Here is a 20,599-nt window from a genome sequence, read left to right on the forward strand (position 1 = left end):
TACCCTTTCACGATGGGCCTCTTAGACCCTATCATCGTCACCTTCTACAAGCGGTACGATGTGACCCTCGGTCAGATCCATCCTTCCTTCTAGAGAATAGTGATTCTCCTCCGATTTTTCACGAGCAAAATCGAGGGATGTCCTTTCACCCTCGACCACCTTATGCGCCTTTATAGTCCCCGACTCTATCGAGGGGGGCTGATTAAGCTTGCTCGCCAGGCCGTCAAGGCCCCGTTCTTGAGCATAGATGAGTCTCGCGACCGAGGTTGGATGGGCTGATTTGTCCGAATAAGGACTTTGGACCTGATCTCTGCTGAAGACATGCCGTTTCCGGAGAAATGGAACATGAATCGTGAGTAGTACTTTGTCTCTCTAATTTTGTTGTTTTACCTCTTATCTTCTTTCCTTATCTGTATTTTTTGGTGTTGCAGCTGTGACCCACGCGCCGGAGGTAATCCCCGATCTCAAGCAATGGGTCGAGAGCTTAGTATCACAGAGACCTTCCTCCGAGCGTGCTTGGATGGAATTGTCAAAGGGTTGATGGGAGGCCCGCAATCATGGTAAGCTTCTTTCTTAGGACGGTTATTATTCGGGCTACTTCTCGAGCTCACCCGTCCTTTTTCCTTTGCAGGCCTCGGGAAGGATGTGGAAATGAGGCCCCCATCCGAAGAAGAGCTCCTTTCCCAACCACCTGCTCCGAAGCAGGCCAAAGAGAAGAAGATAAAAGGGGCTCCGAGTTCCCCAAACTCGGAAAAGCAAAAGCCAAAGAAAAAGTAAGCCTGTAAACCCAAGGGGAACACCATCACTCTATCTTTGGACTCAGTCCGTCGGCTAAAGGACGAGTCTAAAGATGAAGAAGAAGAGGAATCAAATCTGGTAGCCCTTGTGCGGGCTAGTGCTTCGATACAAAAGCCCTCCGTACCGGAGGAGGTTAAAGAGGGAGCTTCGGCCGAGGTTCTCGAACCATAAAGAGTTGAGGCCACTCCGTCCTAGGCTGAGATGGTCGAGAGAGAGACCGGTACCGAGGCTTCCCGAGTGGCGGAAGATGTTCTGAGGGACGAGCTTGATGTGATCGATATTTTCGGGTCCCCTCAGATTTCGGATGGCACGATCCGTGAGGCTAATATGTTGGAAGGTCGCCCTTGCGAGGGTCCTCAGGGAAAGGTCGATATCTATGGCTTCTTGGATGGGGTTGAGTTCGATGCTTTGGGAGATGTCATCGGGCTTGGTGACTTACCGGTGCCAAAGATAACATCATCCCTGGGTGCTACTGGGTCTTCGTTAAGCCCATAACTGGTGGACCGATTCCCGGCCCTAAGTGTTAACCCCGACCGTAGGCATAATATAGTGTTTTTCGTGCCGGAGGATGCTCGGGTCTTCTCTCCCCCCCTTGAGGATTGCCAGCTATCTGAGGTGCTTGGTGACCGAGGAAGACCAAGCTGTGATGAACGCGGTAGGAGCCGCTTGCCTGTTCAACGAGGCCCAACAAGCTCTGAATCGGGTAACGTCGAGGGTCATTCCATTATTTCTTTTAAACTAGGAGTCATAGGTAATTCTAACATTCTCTTCCTTGCTTGTAGGCTTCAGTGTTGCATCATGAGGCTTTCCTTCGAATCCGGGAGGAGCGTGAGGCTGAGATTCGGGACCTCACGAAGAAAAACGACACCTACAAGCTTCTCAGTGAGAAGCTTCAGGCAGATTTAGTGACAGCTCGGGATGAGCACGCCGAGATGGCCGAACAGGTATTCCGAGTGTTTCACGATAGTGAAGATGAATTGGAGATGACGACTAACGATCCAATTTTGTAGGCCTGACAGAGGCTCGAACAGATCGGGGATCTTCAGAAACAAATAGATGCAATTCGAGCCGAGGCTGAAGAGTTCAAGAAGAATATGGATATCTTAGCCTCGGAAAAGGAGACCATCTAAGCAGAGTTGGAGTCGGTTGAGTCCCAGCTCCGGGTTACAAGAGAGAGAACCTCGGTGCAAGCATAGAAAATCGAAGAGTTTTAGTCCCAGTTAGCTAACTTGGCTAACGAGCTCGAGGCAGCCACATCTGAGGTGGTCGTAGCCAACACTAAAGCTAATGATATCGCGACCCAATATAAGGTCGACATTGGGGCCATCCAGGCACAGGCCAAAAGCATGGTGGATCATGCAAAGTGGAAAGCTCGAAGGGAAGCCCTCGAGGAAGTTAATGCTCAGGGATTTGATATACAGGCTACACTCGAGAACGCCAAAGCAGAGGAAGCTAGGGCTCGAAAACTAGCCTTTCCCAAGGAAGTCTCAGATAGTTTAGGTGAGTCTGAAGGCGAGGAAGATCTCGAGGATGGAGATGCTGCCTCGATGAGGACCAGGCCACTTAGGCCTTTGGGATTTTTTTTTCTTTTGCATCCTTTCGAGGCCATTTCGGCAGTTGTAGATTTTTTTGTTAGGACGATGGCCTTTGTTAAAAACTATTGTTTATAAATATAAGGCTTTTCTTTCCTTTTCGGCTCCCAAATTTTTTCCTTTGCTTTATCATTTGTATTCATAAAGGTTGGAATGCCTTAGCATGAAATAATAAAGTTGTGTTCGAGGGTTCGAACAAATCTTTCCTTTATTGCCTTTCTGGGTTAAGGCGTTATCGGGGTTCGATGTTACCAAAATTTTCTCCGAAAATATCTTAAGTTTGAGATTCTGCCGAGGGTAGCCTTTAGAACCGGTTATGAAAGAATTTTATTTTTTCTTTTCCGAATGCCTATTTTTTTTACGGATTTCGGACGTCTCTAAATCGTGTTAATGTGGCCGTAGCCTTGTAATTCGGGCGTAGCCCAGTGATCTTACTTTCCCAAGTTATCCGGGCTTGCCTAAGATAACAGTCCCCGAGAGGGTATGGCCGCGGTCATTAAAATTCGGGGGCTGCCTAAAAGGTCTTATGCCCTTGATGCTTAATAGTTCGATTTGTTCGAGCTTGTTTTTTGAACGACAGTCCCCGAGTGTGGGAGTGATCATCCGAACTCTGGGTCGTTTCCATAATAGATCGAAAGTGCGGAATTGTAAAGTAGAAAAAGAATTCTAAGACATAAAATAATTGCAAGGAAAAATACTTCTCTATATTCTTGTGAAAAAATGGTTACACATGCGTACATGTTCGGTGCTAGGGCTAGAGCAACCTATGTGGGAACGGTTCATTTGATTGTTTGGCCCTTACAACAAATCTCACTTATCGAGACCCTGCTATTATGAAATAATTTCCTCACAAAAAGTTGACATCCAAGGGCAATGCCCTCCATTATTCGAGGTTGATTGTAGAGGATCCTCGAATACTGTTAGTGCTGTCTTTGACATCGATTCGTGATCGGCCTTCGATTCCTCGTTAAAAACCTTGCCGAAAAACCCAATTGGGACAAAAGTGGTTCAATGGAAAAAGAGTGCAACGCGTGCTCTCAGACCTAAAGGCTTCGTGCCGCTCCTTGTCAATAACCTGCAAGTGTTAAGTCAAAAAATAGAAAGAATTGAAATGCGGTCGTACCTTAGCAGTAATATCGTTTATGATGAGTTACGTTCCAATTGTTCGGTAGTTGTTCTCCGTCCATCATTCCAAGCCTATAAGACCATTTCCCTGTGATCTCGAGAATTTGGTATGGCCCTTCCTAGTTTGGACCCGATTTCTCTTCGTTTGGATTTCGGGTGTTTAATGTGACCTTCCTCAGCACTAATTCCCTGACATTAAAATATCGAAGTTTGGCCCTTCGATTGTAACACCTTTCGATCGGTTGCTTGTGGGCAGCCAATCAAATAAAGGCAGTCTCACGCCGTTCATCCAATAGCTCCAGGCTTGTATTCATGGCCTTATCGCTCGATTCCCTTATTGCATATCGGAATCTGATACTCGATTCTCTGATTTTGACCAATATTAAAGCTTCGGTGCCATAAACTAATGAGAACAGGATGGCCCCGTTAGTGGACTTTAAAGTTGTGCGATACGCCCAAAGGACATCGGGCAGGATCTCTCTCCATTTCCCCTTGGCGTCGGTCAGCCTTTTCTTGAGGTTTTGGATTATGGTTTTGTTGGTCGATTTAGCTTGTCCATTCCTACTAGGGTGATAAGGTATTGATAAGATCCATCTTATGTTTTTCGAGAAATTTGGTCACTTTGCTGCCAATAAATTATTTTCCGTTGTCACACGCAATTTCGGTTGGTATTCCGAATCGACATATGATGTGGTCCCAAATGAATTCGATGACTTCCTTCTCCCTGATCTTAAGGTATGCATGTGACTCAACCCACTTAGAGAAATAGTCAGTCATAAACAAAACAAATTAAGCCTTACCTGCTGCCGATGGAAGAGGGCCGACGATGTCCATCCCCCACTTCATGAACGGCCATGGTGTTAAGACCGAATGCAGCAGCTCCCCGGGTTGATGAATCATCGGAGCATGTCTTTGACACTTATCACACTTTTGCACAAACTCTTTGCATCTTTTTCCATATCGACCCAGTAATAGCCGGCTCTAATTACCTTTCGAACGAATGACTCGGTGCCTGTGGTTCCCGCACGTGCCTTCATGGACTTGCCTCAAAACATACTCGGTATCACCTGGTCCGAGACATATTGCTAGCGGACCGTCGAATGTTCTTCTGAGTAGGGTTCCGTCCTCGGATAAGCTAAATTGGGCTGCCTTTATGCGTAGGGCCCTTGATTCCTTTGGATCTCAGGGAAGTTTTCCGGTCTTCAAATACTCCATGTATTTATTCCTCTAATCCCACGTCAAGCTCGTGGAGTTTATTTCGGCGTGACCTTCTTCTACTAAGACCTCATAAGTTGTACGCCCGCCCCCAAGTTGAGCTCGTTATCTTCGACCGACGCCCTAAGTTTGCAAAGGCATCGGCTTCAGTCATTTGATCTCGGGGCACGTGCTGCAAAGTCCATTCTTTGAAACGATGCAATGTTACCTGTAGCTTGTCTAAGTACCTTTGCATTCGTTCTTACCTGACCTCGAATGTCCCGTTCACTTGATTTACCACAAGGAGGGAGTCACATTTAGCCTCGATAACCTCTGCCCCCAAGCCTTTGGCTAGTTCGAGACCTGCAATCACGGCCTCATATTCGGCTTCGTTGTTAGTCAATTTTACAGTTCTAATAGATTGTCTAACTATATTGCCCGTGGGCGGCTTCAGTACAATGCCAAGTCCGGACCCTTTCACGTTCGAGGCACCATCCCTAAAGAGGGTCCAGATTCCCGAAGATGTTCTCGAGTATACCAACAACTCTCTTTCGACTCCGGGTATTAGGGCCGATGTAAAGTCGGCCACGAAGTCTGCCAAAATTTGGGATTTAATGGCCATTCGGGGTTGATATTCAATATCGTACCCGCTAATTTTGATGACCCATTTGGCAAATCGTCCTGAGAGTTCGAGTTTATACATTATATTTCATAAAGGGTAGGTTGTCTCAACACATATAGGGTAGGTGAGGGTATCTAGTTTCGGCCTCACCTAAGGTCCTACTGACATAATAAATTGGAAATTGCGTACCTTGTTCCTCTCAAACCAGGACTCCACTTACTACTATTTTTGATACTGCTAGGTACAAATACAGGCGTTCGTCCGCCCTCGGCATGTGAAGCATGATGGGCTCGACAAGTATCGCTTAAGTTCCTCTAAAGCTTGTTGACATTCTAGGGTCTATGTGAAGTTGTTCTTCTTTTTCAGCAACGAGAAAAATCGATGACTTTTATCGGATGACCTCGAGATGAATCGCCCTAGGGCTGCAATGCGCCCGGTTAGCCTTTTTAAAGCCTTCACATTATCCAGTACCATGATTTCCTCGATAGTTTTGATCTTATCGGGGTTGATCTCGATCTCTCGATTGGATACCATGAATCTGAGAAACTTGCCGGACCCGACCCCGAATGCACATTTTTCTGGGTTCATCTTCATGTTGTACTTCTTCAATATACCGAAGGTTTCCTGTAAATGCTTTAAATGGTCCTCTACTCGCACGGACTTAACTAGCATATGGTCGATATAAACTTCCATAGTTTTTCCTATTTGTTCTTCGAACATTCGGTTTACTAGTCGTTGGTAAGTGGCACCGGCATTTTTTAATCCGAATAGCATTATGTTATAGCAGTATGTGCCATATTTAGTGATGAAAGAGGTTTTTTCATGGTCCCCCGTGTTCATTCGTATTTGGTTATACCCGGAATAGGCATCGAGAAAACTTAGAGTCTCGTGGACGGCCGTGGGGTCGATCATGCGATAGATGTTAGGCAAAGGGAAATAATCTTTGGGGAATGCTTTATTTAGGTCTTTATAATCTACACATATTCTAAGTTTGTTTCCTTTCTTAGGAACTACGACTATGTTTGCTAACCATTCCGGGTATTTGACCTCCCGGATGGATCCTATTTTAAGGAGCTTAGTTACCTCGTCCTTGATGAAGGCATGTTTGATCTCGGAGTCTCCTTTTTTGTTTTATCTGGCGGAGCTTCGAGTCCAAGCTCAGTTTGTGAGTAGTGATCTCCAGTGGGATCCCTATCATATCGAGATGGGACTAAGCAAAATAATCTATATTAGCTATAAGAAATTGAATAAGTTTTTTCCTGAGCTCGGGAGTTAACCCCGTGCCCAGGCATACCTTCCGATTGAGCAGATGTTCGATCAGTACGACCTGCTCTAGTTCTTCGACCGTTGACTTGGTAGCGTCGGAATCATCGGGGGCGATAAAAGATCGAGAAAACCCGAAGCCATCATCTTTGTCAATCCCTTGCTTGTCCGATTGGGCCGAAGCTGGCATCGATGATTGTTATTCGGCTTTCGAACTTGAGTCCTTTGTCGATGATAGTGTTGATATAGGAATTACTTCATCGACGGCAAACATCTCCATCGCGGCAGGTTGTTCCCTGTAAACCGTCTTTATCCCCTCCGGTGTTGGAAATTTTAATACCTGGTGAAGGGTCGAAGGTACGACCCTCATGTTATGGATCCATGGTCTCCCGAACAGGGCATTGTATCTCATGTCCCCCTTGATTACATAGAACTTGGTTTCCTAGATGGTACCGGCAACGTTTATCGGCAATGTTATTTCTCCTTTAGTAGTTTCGCAAGCCATGTTGAATCCATTCAGCACTTGAGCCGCAGGTACGATCTGGTCTTGCAGGCCGAGTTGTTCCACGACCTCGACCGAATAATGTTAGCCGAGCTACTTGGATCAAGTAGCACACGCTTAACTCTAGTTTTATTCATAAGTACAGAGATTACCAGTGCATCATTATAAGGTTGCATGATTCCTTCTGCGTCCTCATCGTTGAAAGATAGAGTCCCTTCTGGTAAGTAATCCCGAGTTCATTTTTCTCTTGTGATTGACACTTTGATGCGTTTCATCATTGGACCTTGAGGAAAATCGACCCCTCCGATGATCATATGGATGACGGGCTGGGATTCGTCTTGTCCGTTTTGTTTGTTGGAATCCCTGTTTCTGAAGTGATTCTTAGCCCGGTCACTCAGAAATTCTCGAAGATGACCATCGTTGAACAAACGGGCTACTTCCTCCCACAGTTGTTGACAATCCTCCGTCCTGTGGCCATGTGTGCCATGATATTTGCATATTTGGTTGGGATCCCTTTGTGCTGGATCAGTTTGCAAAGGTCGAGGCCACTTGGTATCTTTGATGCGTCCAATGGCCGATATAATGACAGCTGCGTCCACACTAAAGTCGTACTCCGATAATCGTGGTTCTTCTTCGGGACCGATAGATCTATTGAAGTCATTCTTACTTATGAGTCCCCGTGAACTTTAACCTCGATCATTTCTCCTCTCATTCCGTGTAGAATTTCGCACAGATCCACTGCCTCTACGGTCTCCATTATACGGTTGATATCGATCTCTATTTGACCTTGGTTCTCGGTTGATATCCCTCTTGTTTCTATCTACAGGCCTGATAGGATAACGGACCCGGAAGGAGCCCTCAGTTGATCATCCTCGACTCTGATCTTTGGCTGATACCGATTGTGTACATCGGCTCAAGTGACAGTTGGGTATTCGATCAAATTGCTTCAACTGTTGCGAAGCTACTGAACTTCGGACGTTGAGACCTTGAGTGAAAGCTTGAACAACCCAATCGTCGGTGACCGATGGCAAATCCATCCGTTCCATTTGGAATCGAGACACGAATTCTCTGAGCATCCCGTTGTCCTTCTACCTTACCTTGAAAAGGTTCGACTTCCTGATTGCGAACTTTATGGCCCCGGTGTGTGCCTTTACAAAAGAATCTGCAAGCATAACAAACAAGTCAATAGAATTAGGCGGTAAATTATGATACCATATCATAGCACCCTTCGATAGAGTCTCCCCGAATTTCTTCAGCAAGACGGATTCGATCTCGTCATTTTCCAAGTCATTTCTTTTGATAGCACACGTGTACGAGGTGACACGTTTGATTGGATTAGTCGTCCCATTATACTTAGGAATCTCGGGCATACGGAAATTCTTGGGGATTGGCTTCGGAGCCGCACTCGGGGGAAAAGGTTTTTGTACAAACTTTTTGGAATCTAGTCCTTTCAACATTGGTGGTGCCCTCTGGGATTTGGTCAGCCCTGGAGTTATAGGTTTCCACCTTCTTATCGTTTTCCTCGATCTTCTTTTCCCTTGTCTCGATCCGCTTTGTCAGTTTTTCGAGCATCTTTATAATAGCAGGATTGGTCTTTGATTCCTTCTCATTCGATTTCCTTGAAACCGATTCGACCCTGTGTACAATTTCCTAGGATGGCTCGAGTTCGACCTTGCTCGGTGTGTGATTCTGATTTTGGAGCTGGGCTATTGCCGTCTGTTGAGCCTGCAACATTTCGAAGATCACCCGCAGGCTGATCCCGCCACTTCACTGCCACGTGTGCTCTGAGTAGCTATCGGGCATCTGCGCAGATGCTGCTTTCGGGATCGACGGCTAAATTTCCATTGATGGCTACACGCAAACTAACGTCGATTGGATCTACAGCCGGAATTCCATCGAGGCCAGCAGGGGGCACAACATTTCCTGGTGCAATGTTCTCATTTTCGCCATGGTGGCTGAGATTATTGTCAACATGTTGAGGTGATGACTGAGAGTTTGACATTTTTTAATCCTGTAATCAAAGATCTTTCAAAGAACAAGTGTAAAATAGTGTGTGTTACGAAAGTTTGTACCAGGTAACCACTAGTATCATTAGCCCCACGGTGAGCGCCAAACTGTTTACCCTAAAATTGGATAATAATTGAATTTATACGCGGTTTTAAGGACACGTGATATAATTTGGTACAAATTAAGAAGAATAAACTGGTATTGAAATATGCAATTAAACAATAGATGCAAACCACACAAAATATACCGCCTTTGCCCTCGAGTTCGGTCACCCTTGAACCAAATATGTATCAATTGGCTTAAGAACAGAATAACACGACAATGATAACTAGAGAATGACAGTATATTGTTTTGTATTGCACGATTATGATGGGGTTTACAAATGATCAGACTCCCCTTTATATAGTAGGGGAGTCCTACTCTAAATACAATTCAATATGAGATAAGAAATCCCATGATTGGCTAATTAATCGGCCTCTTCTTGATACTTGCCGAGACTCGCGCCGTGATCCTCGCCCAATTGCGAATATTTTGTCTTTCTGTTATTGGACTCGGTAAGCTTCCCTCGATATCTATCTTGTTCGGTCTCGATCTTGGTCGATCTGGATCTCAGTCGATCACGATCTTAACCGGTCCCAGTCTTAATCTGTCTCAATCTTAATCGGTCTCAGGGCCACGAGCTTGGCAACCTAACTTTGTGTCCCAGTTCGATATAATATGAGGCTGAAACTTGGCTTATCACGCTCCAATCTCGATCAGTCATACAAAAAGGGCAAGCCCGATTTTGACAGTATACATGTTCATTCTTATGTTTTATCGAAAGAGTTTATGTGAAGGATGAGCTGATTGAAAAATGGATTATACTGTACATACGCTAATTTACTTAGATGGATCTGGGCATAGATTCGTTATGGTCTCATGTGTAGGTTTTTCGTTTCCTTAGCTTTATGAAATTGTTGCATTTTGTATATTTATTGAGCTGTTTGATTCTGAATATGGCAATAGCATTGTAATTTTTAAAACAGTTTGAAGATGAAAAAATAGGTTTGTTAGATTTGTTGTTGTTTTGATAAATTGATAGTTGAGATTTATTTTTTATAATATTTGAAACTTATGTTTCAAATTTGACTTCATCAGGAATAGACTTGGACATTCAATCGTGTGTTAGATTGTTAAAATTTGAATAATAAATTATTTTTCACCCGAACTTCGTGCAATGAGTGAACTTCATGCATAGCCTGAAATTTAGCTCTATATGTATGAATTTTATGTATTCAGCCAAAATGTCGAAAGTTAGCAAGCCAAACCGAAACTTTTGCACGCAAATTTTTGCAACTTGGATTGTCAAAAACCCTTATTTTCAAAATTACTTTTATTCGAAAGTGCTTTTCAAAAAAGTACTTTTGTAAAGTAGTCGTTTGTTTTTGGCCAATTCATTGAGTAGTGCTTCTTGCAAGCAAATTGTGTTTGACCAATCCTTCCAAAAAGTACTTTTGAGTATCAAATTACAAAAAAAGGACCGTAAGGTTCAATTTGCAATTAGTATTATTTCACAAGAGATAAATAAATTTAAATATTTACTAGAATAAAAATAAAATTTAAAGATTTTAATCAATAAAAATACGGAAAAGGGTCAAAACTACCCTCAAACAATTCGATTTGGTACAAATATACCCTCCGTCCACCTATAGAGCCAAAAATTTTCCCACCGTTAACTTTGTGGCTCACTTATGCCCCTACAACTAACGGTTAATGCCAAATAAAAAACTTTATTTAAATTACACATGATAAATTTTTATTGGTCAAATTTTAAATTCTCCCCAATTAAATAAACCCACATTTAACCCTTTTTTTACCCAACCTCAAAATCCGATCCACCTAAAAAAAATAGCCAAACTCTTGATTGCTAAAAAAATTAACTTCTCCATCTTTTCAACTCTACCATCACCATAGCTGCCACCACCCCCTTTCCTCATAACAACCACGCGGCCACCACAACCATGATTCTCATGTTTGCTCCTGTGATGACCCGAAAGGTCATCATGTGTTTTAGAACTCAATTCTGCTATTTCAAGCTCTAAAAATGTTATTTTTACCCTCCTCGATTTGTGTGTGCAGTCCGGGCGAATTTCTGGAAAGTTTTTATGTTAAAAGTTGATGAAAATAAGAAATTTTGTCTAAAAACTTCATTTGAGTTGAGTTCGGCCAACATTTTTGGTAAAAGGACCCGAATTAGTGTTTTGACGGTTCCGGTGGGTCCGTATCATGATTTTGGACTTGGGCGTATGTCAGGAATCGAAATCGGAAGTCCCTAGCCCGAGATATCGGACTTTGTTGAAATTAGAAAGTTAAAGGCTTAATGAAATGGAGATGTTTGACCAAGGTTTGACTTTTTGGATATCAGGTCCGAATTTTAGCTTCGGAACCCGGTATAGGTCCAATACCCTATTTATGAATTGTTTGTGAAATTTGGTGAGAAACAGAGTTGGTTTGACGTGATTCGGACGTCCGGTTGAGAAAATAGAAATTTTAAAGTGTTCTTGAGAATTTCATTTGATTTGGTGCTAAATTCGTAGTTCTAGGTATTATTTTGGCGATTTGATTGCACAAACAAGTTCGTATGATATTTTTAGACTTGTCTGCATGTTTGGTTTGGAGCCTCAAGGGCTCGGGTGAGTTTCGGATAAGCTTCGGAGTGATTTGAACTTGGAAAAAATTTGCTGGTGTAACTGATCTTATTGCAGGCCTCTGATATCGTATTTGCGAGATCAGGCATCGCAATTACGATCTCTGACAGATTCACATTTGTGAGCTTCTCATCGCAAATGCGAAGTAGAGTTGGGCCACACAGGTTTCGCAATTGTGAAACAAACTTCACATTTGCGAAGTTTGTTTGGGGAGGGTAGCCTTCGCATTTGCGACGATGGTGTCGCATTTGCGGTCATCCAGTGTTCGCATTTGTGATCATTTCTTCGCATTCGCGAACTATGCAGAAATGAGAAGGGGTTCGCATTTGCGATGCTTCCTTCGCATTTGCGGCAGCTGATGAAAAGAGACTTAGGCGGGATTTTTCTCCCATTCTTCAAATTTTCAAAACCTAAAATACAAGAGGCGATTTTCCAAAGATCTTTTCTTCCCTAAATCATAGGTAAGTGATTCTAAACTATTTTCTTTCAATCTTTCACTTCATTTTACAAGATTTCAACCTAAAATCTAAGGTTTTCATGGTGGAATTGGGATTTTTGGGTAGAAACTAGGGAATTGATAAATTGGGGAATTGGACCTCTAATTGAGGTCAGATTCCAAAACTAATTACATATCCGGGCTCGGGGGTGAATGGGTAATCGGGTTTTGGTCCGAATTTCGGGTTTGGACCAAGCGGGCCAGGGTGTTGACTTTTCCAAAAATGGCCTAAATTGAATTCTTTGCGATCGTGGGTAGTTCCTAAGGCTTAAACTGAATCGTTTGGTCGGTAATTTGCTAGATTCTATTTGTCTAGAGGCTTGTTTGAAGGGAAAAACTGTGGTTGAGCTTTGAGTTTTGCCATTGCAGCGAGGTAAATGTCCTAGTTAACCTTGGCTTGAGGGATTAGGTCTTATTTGCCTATTTGCTACGCGTTTGAATGTTGAGTATAACGTATAGGTGAGGTGACGAGTACCTATACGTTGTTGTCGGGTCATAGCATGCGAGTGAGTTTATTCACGAAATTGTAGCTTTTCGTGATCGTATTACCAATGCTTAGACTAGTTAATTTGTTGTTCGTTCTTATTGTATTTACGGTTTTTGGTATTGATTGAATATTGATTCAAAGTTGAGGTTTGCATTGTTGAACCAATTGTTTAAGTAAGACTTGTTCTTGATATTTTTATCTCCTTATTGTTATTGTTCATTGTTTTGGTGAGGGAGAGTGTTAATGCACGAAGGGTGATGTCATGCCATGTTAAGTGAGTGTTAATGCGCGAAGGGTGATGTCGTGCCATATTGTGAGTGTTAATGCACGAAGGGTGATGCTGTGCCATGTTATGAGAGAGTTAATGCACGAAGGGTGATGTTGTGCCCTTCCTATCTGATTCATATGGTGAGTGTAGACATGTGATTTTTGACCCTCCCCGAGATGTTACACACTTTGGCATTTAAATATTTAGTTAAGGTCTAATATCGCTATTTTAACTAGTTTTGACCCTTTTACTTTATTTTATCACAAAAATAAAAATTATAAAAATATTTTCTTTTATTTAGCTAATTAATATTTTATTTAGTTACTTTTAGTTTATCTACCTTTCATAAAATTTAAAATGTACAAAAATAATTTCATTTTTTAGTATTTAGTTTTATTCTGGTAATTTATTCTAATTAGGAATAGTTTCACAATTTTATAGTTATTATTTTGGGAATTAATAGTTTTAGTCTAGTAGAGTTAAAGGGCCATTTTTAAAGGTATATTTGGCAAAAATTTGACCCAATTCGGATCTAGCCCATAATTTCCAAACCCATAATCCCTACGCACATACTCCCCTAACCTAAAAATAACCCTAAAACCCTAGAGACTAAATAGATCAGCCGTTTTCCTATATGGAGCACCTTCAAAACCTAAAAACCTAGAGACCTAAAAAGCTAACAGATACACAAAACAAAAAAAGGGAACCAGCGGCAAAACCAAAAAAGAACCCCCACCGGATCTCCATCTCCTCCGCACCCTCAGCAGCGGCAGACCCATCTCCAGCCATTTCCACCAACGCCAGCCGCCTCTCCTTCATCTTCACAAGACCATTCCAACACCCCTAACCAGCGACCCCCTCAAACGACCACATTTCCCTCTCTCCAATACCATCGCCGCCGCCGGATTTCATCACCGGCTGGCCGGCAAACGTGGTGCAAACCACCCACTGCTCCTTCTCTCTTCACCCGTCTCCTTCACCCAAAACCAGTAGCCGTCGCAAACTCGCCGGAAAGACAGTCAAATCGCCGGAAAAGTGAAATAGAACTTCTGCTCTTTCATCTCATTTTGGATCTCTGAGAGAACAAAAACAGTGTCACTCCATCTTCCTGGAGGCACGAAGACTTGGAAATCCAGGCGTTTTAGTTCCACAAAACAGTACAAAATTTCTGTTCTTTCTCTGGAATTTTGAATTTTGCTTTCCCAAAAATGGTGTAAGCTGTCGTTCGAGGTTCGTTGTGGTCGGATTTGAGTTTGTCGAATTTCAGTTTGTTGGTTTCATTGCCGATTTTCCGTCGCTTAGCATTTTCAAGTTGTCAAACAATCGAATTTCAGATTTATTCAAGGTCTATCTTTCCCTTTCTTTTACTGTTTTGGCTTAATTTCATGTTTCTGTTTGGGTGATCTTTTAGTTAATGTTTCATTGTTGTTTGTGATGCCTTAGTAGTGTTTGTGTACGTTTTTGTTCTGATGATATTTGTTTGTATGTTTCCTTCGTGCAATTTGTATTCGGGTGGTTTTAATGGTTGAAATGAGTTTTTTTTTATCCTTGTCATATTGCTTCATTGAAGATAAATGTTCCATAATTCAGAATCAAAATTTTGACGACGAAAAATTAAGTTAAGATGATTAAATAATTTGATTGCCATTCTCGTTGTTTTGAACGTGGGGATTGGACATCCAGAATGAAAAATCAAACTTTATCATTTTACTTTGCCTGCTCGGACCATTAGGAGCATGTTTAGGCCTACCACACCCGGGTAGGCGTAGGCGAACCTTTAGGCGCGTTTTCAATTTATTATCATGATTATATACACGTTCGCATGACTTGATTACGGTTTAAAAATGAATATTCGTAGAAGATGCTTTAGGCGCGACTTAATCTATCATCGTGATTGTGTACACGTTCGCGTGACATAATTATGATTCTAAAAATAAATCGAGGTATGCGTTCGCGCAACTTCGGCCAAACTTTCTTAATAATAATAAAGCGCGATTAATCGTGGACACGTACGCGTGACATGATTCTTGACGCGCCAAAAAAATGAGTACACGTATGCATGACTCGTTTCAGAATAATTTCTTAATTAAAAGCAGTAAAGGGGGTAAATGCACATAGGTTTAAAAATAAGTAATTAGACAATTTAATTAAGCCAAGTATGATTAAAGCGACCGTGTTAAAATCACGGAACTCGGGAATGCCTAACACCTTCTCCCGGGTTAACAAAATTTCTTACCCGGATTTCTGTGTTTCACGGACTGTAAAACAGATTCAAACTTCCTCGATTCGGGATTTAAAACCGGTGACTTGGGACACCATAAATTATCCCAAGTGGCGACTCTGAATCTAAAATAATAATCCCGTTTCGATTATTGTCACTTAAATTGGAAAAACTCCCTTATATGCCCTTTCAGGTAAAAAAAGGGAGTTGTGACAGCTCTGGCGACTCTGCTAAGGAAAAGAACCCAGAATCTCTGGTTCAGGGGGTTTAGAATTCGAGCTTGTTAATATGATCCATGCTTGGCTGTATTGTTTGTTAATATTACTGTATTTTGTGGACCTAATATGCTAATTGTTGTTTATTTACCGCCTTGATATTATTTGAACCGTATTAAAATGTCTTCTTACGCCTCTCTTCTGAGTCTTCTAAAAATATGGTGCACACGTACGTGTAGCCCATGTGAGCATGTGATTTTTGCCCTAAGCAAATTAATTCCAAAAGTTTCGAATAATTGATCTCTTTATTATTTTACAATTTTTGTTTTTTGTGTGAACTTTTGTTAAATTTTTGTGTTAATTGGTTGCATTTTTATTCATATGAAAATACTAAAATATGCACTTGCACTTAGGGATTTAATTTCACAATTTTAGTATTAATTAGGTAGTTTTAGAACAAAATTAAAGAAAATTGCAAAAAATAGTTTCTTTGCACTTTTAATTGTTAATTGTTGCATTTATCTTTAAATAGAGTTTTAATAATTCTAGGAGTTAAATAGTTTAATCAGGTCTTTGTTTTGTTTTAGCATTTTACAAAATAAAAAAAAAATATAATAATAAGTAAATAAATACAAAAATGAAAACAAAACAAGATTAAAAAGAGAAAATTGGAACAGAGCTGGGCTGATTTTAATAAAACCAGCCCAAATACATGCCCAGCCCAGCTAAAACGACCCCACTCCAATCTTCAGCCCAGACCAATTTGGCCCAATCCGTCTCCCCACCCGGTCCAGCGTCGAGTAATCCCAACCGTCTATCACCCTCATCCGATGGCTCGCGTTGATGCTAATATTCTAATAAAAGTGTCCTAAAAACACCCCTTAACCCTAGACACTCTTTACCCTCCTCGTACCCCTACCCTATCTCCAGCCGCCGGTGTAATACCACCGTTACCCCGCCCTTCTCCGCCGTCCTCCGCCCTAGCGCCGCCGGCCGAAAATCGCCGGCGGCGGCGGCGATGCTCCGATGGCCCCCAAAATTTCACACCATACTCTCCTTCACCTCGTCTTTCCAACCCCCACATCCATGGCCCTCGAATCCTAACCCACCTCCTCGAATATCCAATCTAAGTTTTCCGGCCAAGTCAAAAACTCACCCAAACCGACCCAAATTCATACTATATGTTCCTCATACCTCCCTCATCATTAATCCATACCTAGAAACCCTCGAATCTGTCCGGAATATTACGAATTTTAAATTTCAATTCCGGCAGAACCCTAATCCAAAATCTTTGTGATTTTGGACCGTACTATCCTTAACCAGGTGTTTTCTTGCGAAAACACATGGTTAGGGGTGTTGCGTGTCAAAAATCTTGAAAGATTCGGACGTCAGCGGCTGGCCGAAATTCCTAAAATCAGTAAGTTTCTTTTTCTTTGTCTGATTTTCTTTTTATTCTTTGCATAATAATTTCGTTCAGAACTTTTAGGGTTCTAATTGATTTTGTTCCGATTAATTTTGCTTTGTCTTGGTTTAATTTTTTCTGTTCCGTTTCTGATTTCTGTTGGTCTGATTCAGTGTTGGGTGTCGATTAATTGATCCATAAATGTTCTTGTTAATTTGATTTTAGTTCCAATTCCGTTCATTTACTGTTGAATTCATTGCTTATCTTGGATTAGTTGGTTTTGATTTCTGAAATTTAGAGAAGGATAATTAGACTCTTAGTTCAATTTTAGGATTGTTTGGATATAGCTGTTTTATCTAGCAGGCATTTTGTTTAACCCTAGTTGGGTCTTGACTAAGATAATAGGGCCAGGTTTAGTGTGATCTAGGTCAGTAATTACAGTATAGTTAAAGGGTATTTTGGGCATTGAAAAGGGTAGTTTAATCAGATTTGGTAATTGTTGAAGTGAAGTAAGGGTAGAATAGGAATTGTAATGGGTTTAGACCCTTCTAGAATGGGCTGTAGTACAGATTTCAACAAAATAGGTGTAGTTACTTGTGTAACAAGTAAGAAAATAAGGGGTAAAAAATAGAATTAAAAGGGACTAATGGTTAAAGTGAAAATTTTGAAATTGACCCTAAGTTTGACTATAAATAGGCATTCATTTGCCTTGCAGAGGAGGCTTTTGGAAATCCCTGAAAATTACTAAGCCGGTGGCCTTTTGGTTCCCGGTACGTAGCCCCCTCCTCGACTCGAGTTGTCCGCTCGGGTACACAGTCTAGAACACATACCCAGGTTTTGAACCTAGAATAACTTGACCTCATGCCGGATCCTAGTAGGAACGCTTATCTGCATCACGTGCATTTTGACTTAGGGGACTCAACACAGGGGTTGGGTCCGTCTAGGACAGGTGTACCCGGAATAATGGACCATCCTGATGCATCCTACTTGTGCATTTATCTGTTTTGGACTCACATGCTGACCGACTTTGAATATCTGCAATATTGAAAAAAAGAGAGAGAAAAAGAGAATATAGCAGTGTGGAGAGTTAATTACCTATACTAGAAAAACCAATGTCCAAGTAGTGCCGAAATGCCGTCGGATTTTTGAGAAAAAAAAGAGTTTTATTTTCAAATTAGTTTGTTTATTTGCCACTGAAAAAGAAAATATAAAAAACAAAAGAGTCTTGCTTTCAGAAATAGTGTATTTGCCAGCAAACACAAAACAAAAAGAGTCTTGTTTTCAAAATAGTAAGATTTATCTGCCCGAACTACGCTGGTTTGATTCTCACCGGATGTGAGATACGTAGGCAACCCTCAACGGGTCCAACCTCCCCTTTTTCAAAAATAGCCAAAAATGCCAAAATTTTTTAATTTCGTCATGAATAAGTCGGGTGCCGCTATTCTTGTTTAAAATAAGCCGAATGTCCTCAAAAGGACGCCGTAGGGCTATTTTCGTAAGAACAACCACCCTAAGTCATTTTTAAACGGTTAGCAGGCACAGCCTTAAAATCTTCTTTATGAAGTGCTGAAAGGCCGTATCCGCAAAACCGACTGTTTGTTCAAATTGGAAATTTGAACAGAGATTGTGCCATTTTTCTCTTTTAGGTCAAAATAAGTGATTAAAATCACCTTAATAAATGTGCAGGATGAGCACGACTCAAAATGAATTATTTTCAATCATGCATAAAATCCCTTTGGAGTTACGTCTGTGGTGGAACGATTTAGGCGGAGAAGGGCAAGACGCAGTCAAGAAACATTTGAAAGGGCTTACCGGTTTGCTCGATATTGTGCCTCGGGGAGATATTATTAGAGCACTGGTTACATGTTGGGACCCATCACATAATGTGTTCCAATTTTCGGACTTTGAGCTTACCCCGACATTAGAGGAAATAGCTGGCTACATTGGAAAGGATGAGGTTCCGTTGAGGCACAAATACTTGGTTGCCCCCAGAGTTGTAGCCGTGCACAGATTTCTAGACTCTTTGAAGATAGTCAGAACCGTCCATAACACAGATCTGGCAAATGGCTTTTGTACTCTGAGCTTCATATATCATCGATATGGCCATATCGGGGGGTTCAACAACCCAGAAAGTAAGATATGTAGCAAAGGAAACCGCCAGAAGTGGGAGGAGCATCGACGTTTCGCCTTTATGGTGGCTTTCCTGGGGCTTTTAGTATTTCCAAGGAAGGATGGGAACATTGACATAAAAATAGCTGGGGTCGTCAGCACGTTAATTACTCAAGCCAAAAGTACACTTGCACCTATGATATTGGCCGACATCTTCCGTGCTCTTACAGCCTGCAAGGCTAGGGAAGCTTTCTTCGAGGGGTGCAGTCTCTTGTTACAAATGTGGATGATCGAGCATCTGTGTCATCGCCCTCAGTTTTTGAGCTACGGGTCTCCAGAAAAAACATGCATAGAAGAGTTTTACACGAGGATTAAAGGGGCCAAATTGCCAGAAGGAGTCACGGGTTGGACAACATATTTTCGGTCCCTCACTGCTAGCCAAATAGTGTGGACACTGGGATGGTTACCCGTTGATGAAATCGTATATATGCCGGCAGCCCAACCACATTTCCTTCTGATGGGGCTTAGAATCATTCAGCCTTACGCACTGTATCGAGTGTTGAGGCAGCTGGGGAGATGCCAGATAGTACCCAAGGATGATGATCTTAGTTTGCAAGTGGTTGAGATTGGCCCTGATGGCCAGTTTCCTGAAGCAATGGTCCGCCAAGTCTGGAGCGAATGTCAATATTTGGCGGCAAACACTTGTGTTCGAGATCGAGCCAAAGGAGAAGTGTCGCCTGATTATCAGGCTTGGTATAGAAGGGACGTTGCATTCGGAAGACCGGCCAAACGACCTCACATCCAGGAATTTGTTGAATCATCACGAGAACAGTGGGCTTGGTTAACTAAAGAAAATGAGTATAGGGCCCGCATAGGAGCATTGGAAAAACAGGTCCAAGACCTCCGATTTGAAAATAGCTTGCAAGCCGCGGCTGATGAAGGTGAGAAAAAACAATTGGCCAAAGAGAATGAAGCCTTGCGAGCCCAAATCCAAAAAATGAAGTTAGAGGCCGATAACCCTGTCAGGAGTGCCAAAGATGCAAAGCTTATAGCAAATCTAAGGCAAAAGGTGAACGACTACAGTTTTGACCTCAACAAAGCAGAAAAGGAATTAGCTGGGGTTCGGAAGCAATTAGCCAAAAATGCGGAAGAACGTGCCCGCATGGTTAAACAGTTGAAAGAAGAATATGACAATGAGGTCACGGGATTAAAGAAAAAGGTCATTGCCGCAGAAACCAGAATGATTAAACAGGCAAAAGAATTCAAGGTTGAAAGAGAACATTGTTACATGGCATTGGCACAGTTAGAAATGGACTTGCAACAACTCCTGGAACAAAGCCAGGCGACTGAGCAGACTTTGGAGGCTAGGGCCCAGCAGATAGGGCGGTTGCTTCAAGAGAAAGGAAGAATCCGAGAGAGAATCTTAACCGTTGCTCATTCCATTACTAGGAAATGTCAAATGTGCGAGAACATGACCCGTACCACCTTCTTGGCATCAGTGATGATATTTGTGAAGCAGATAATGAACGACCTGGACAGACTTCAAGGGGAACTTGCATATAGGCCCGCGGCGAGACCGAATGATGTCCCGCGGGCACCAGGAGCTTTAAT

Source organism: Nicotiana attenuata, unplaced genomic scaffold, assembly GCF_001879085.1.
Source record: "Nicotiana attenuata strain UT unplaced genomic scaffold, NIATTr2, whole genome shotgun sequence".
Classification (NCBI taxonomy): Eukaryota; Viridiplantae; Streptophyta; class Magnoliopsida; order Solanales; family Solanaceae; genus Nicotiana; species Nicotiana attenuata.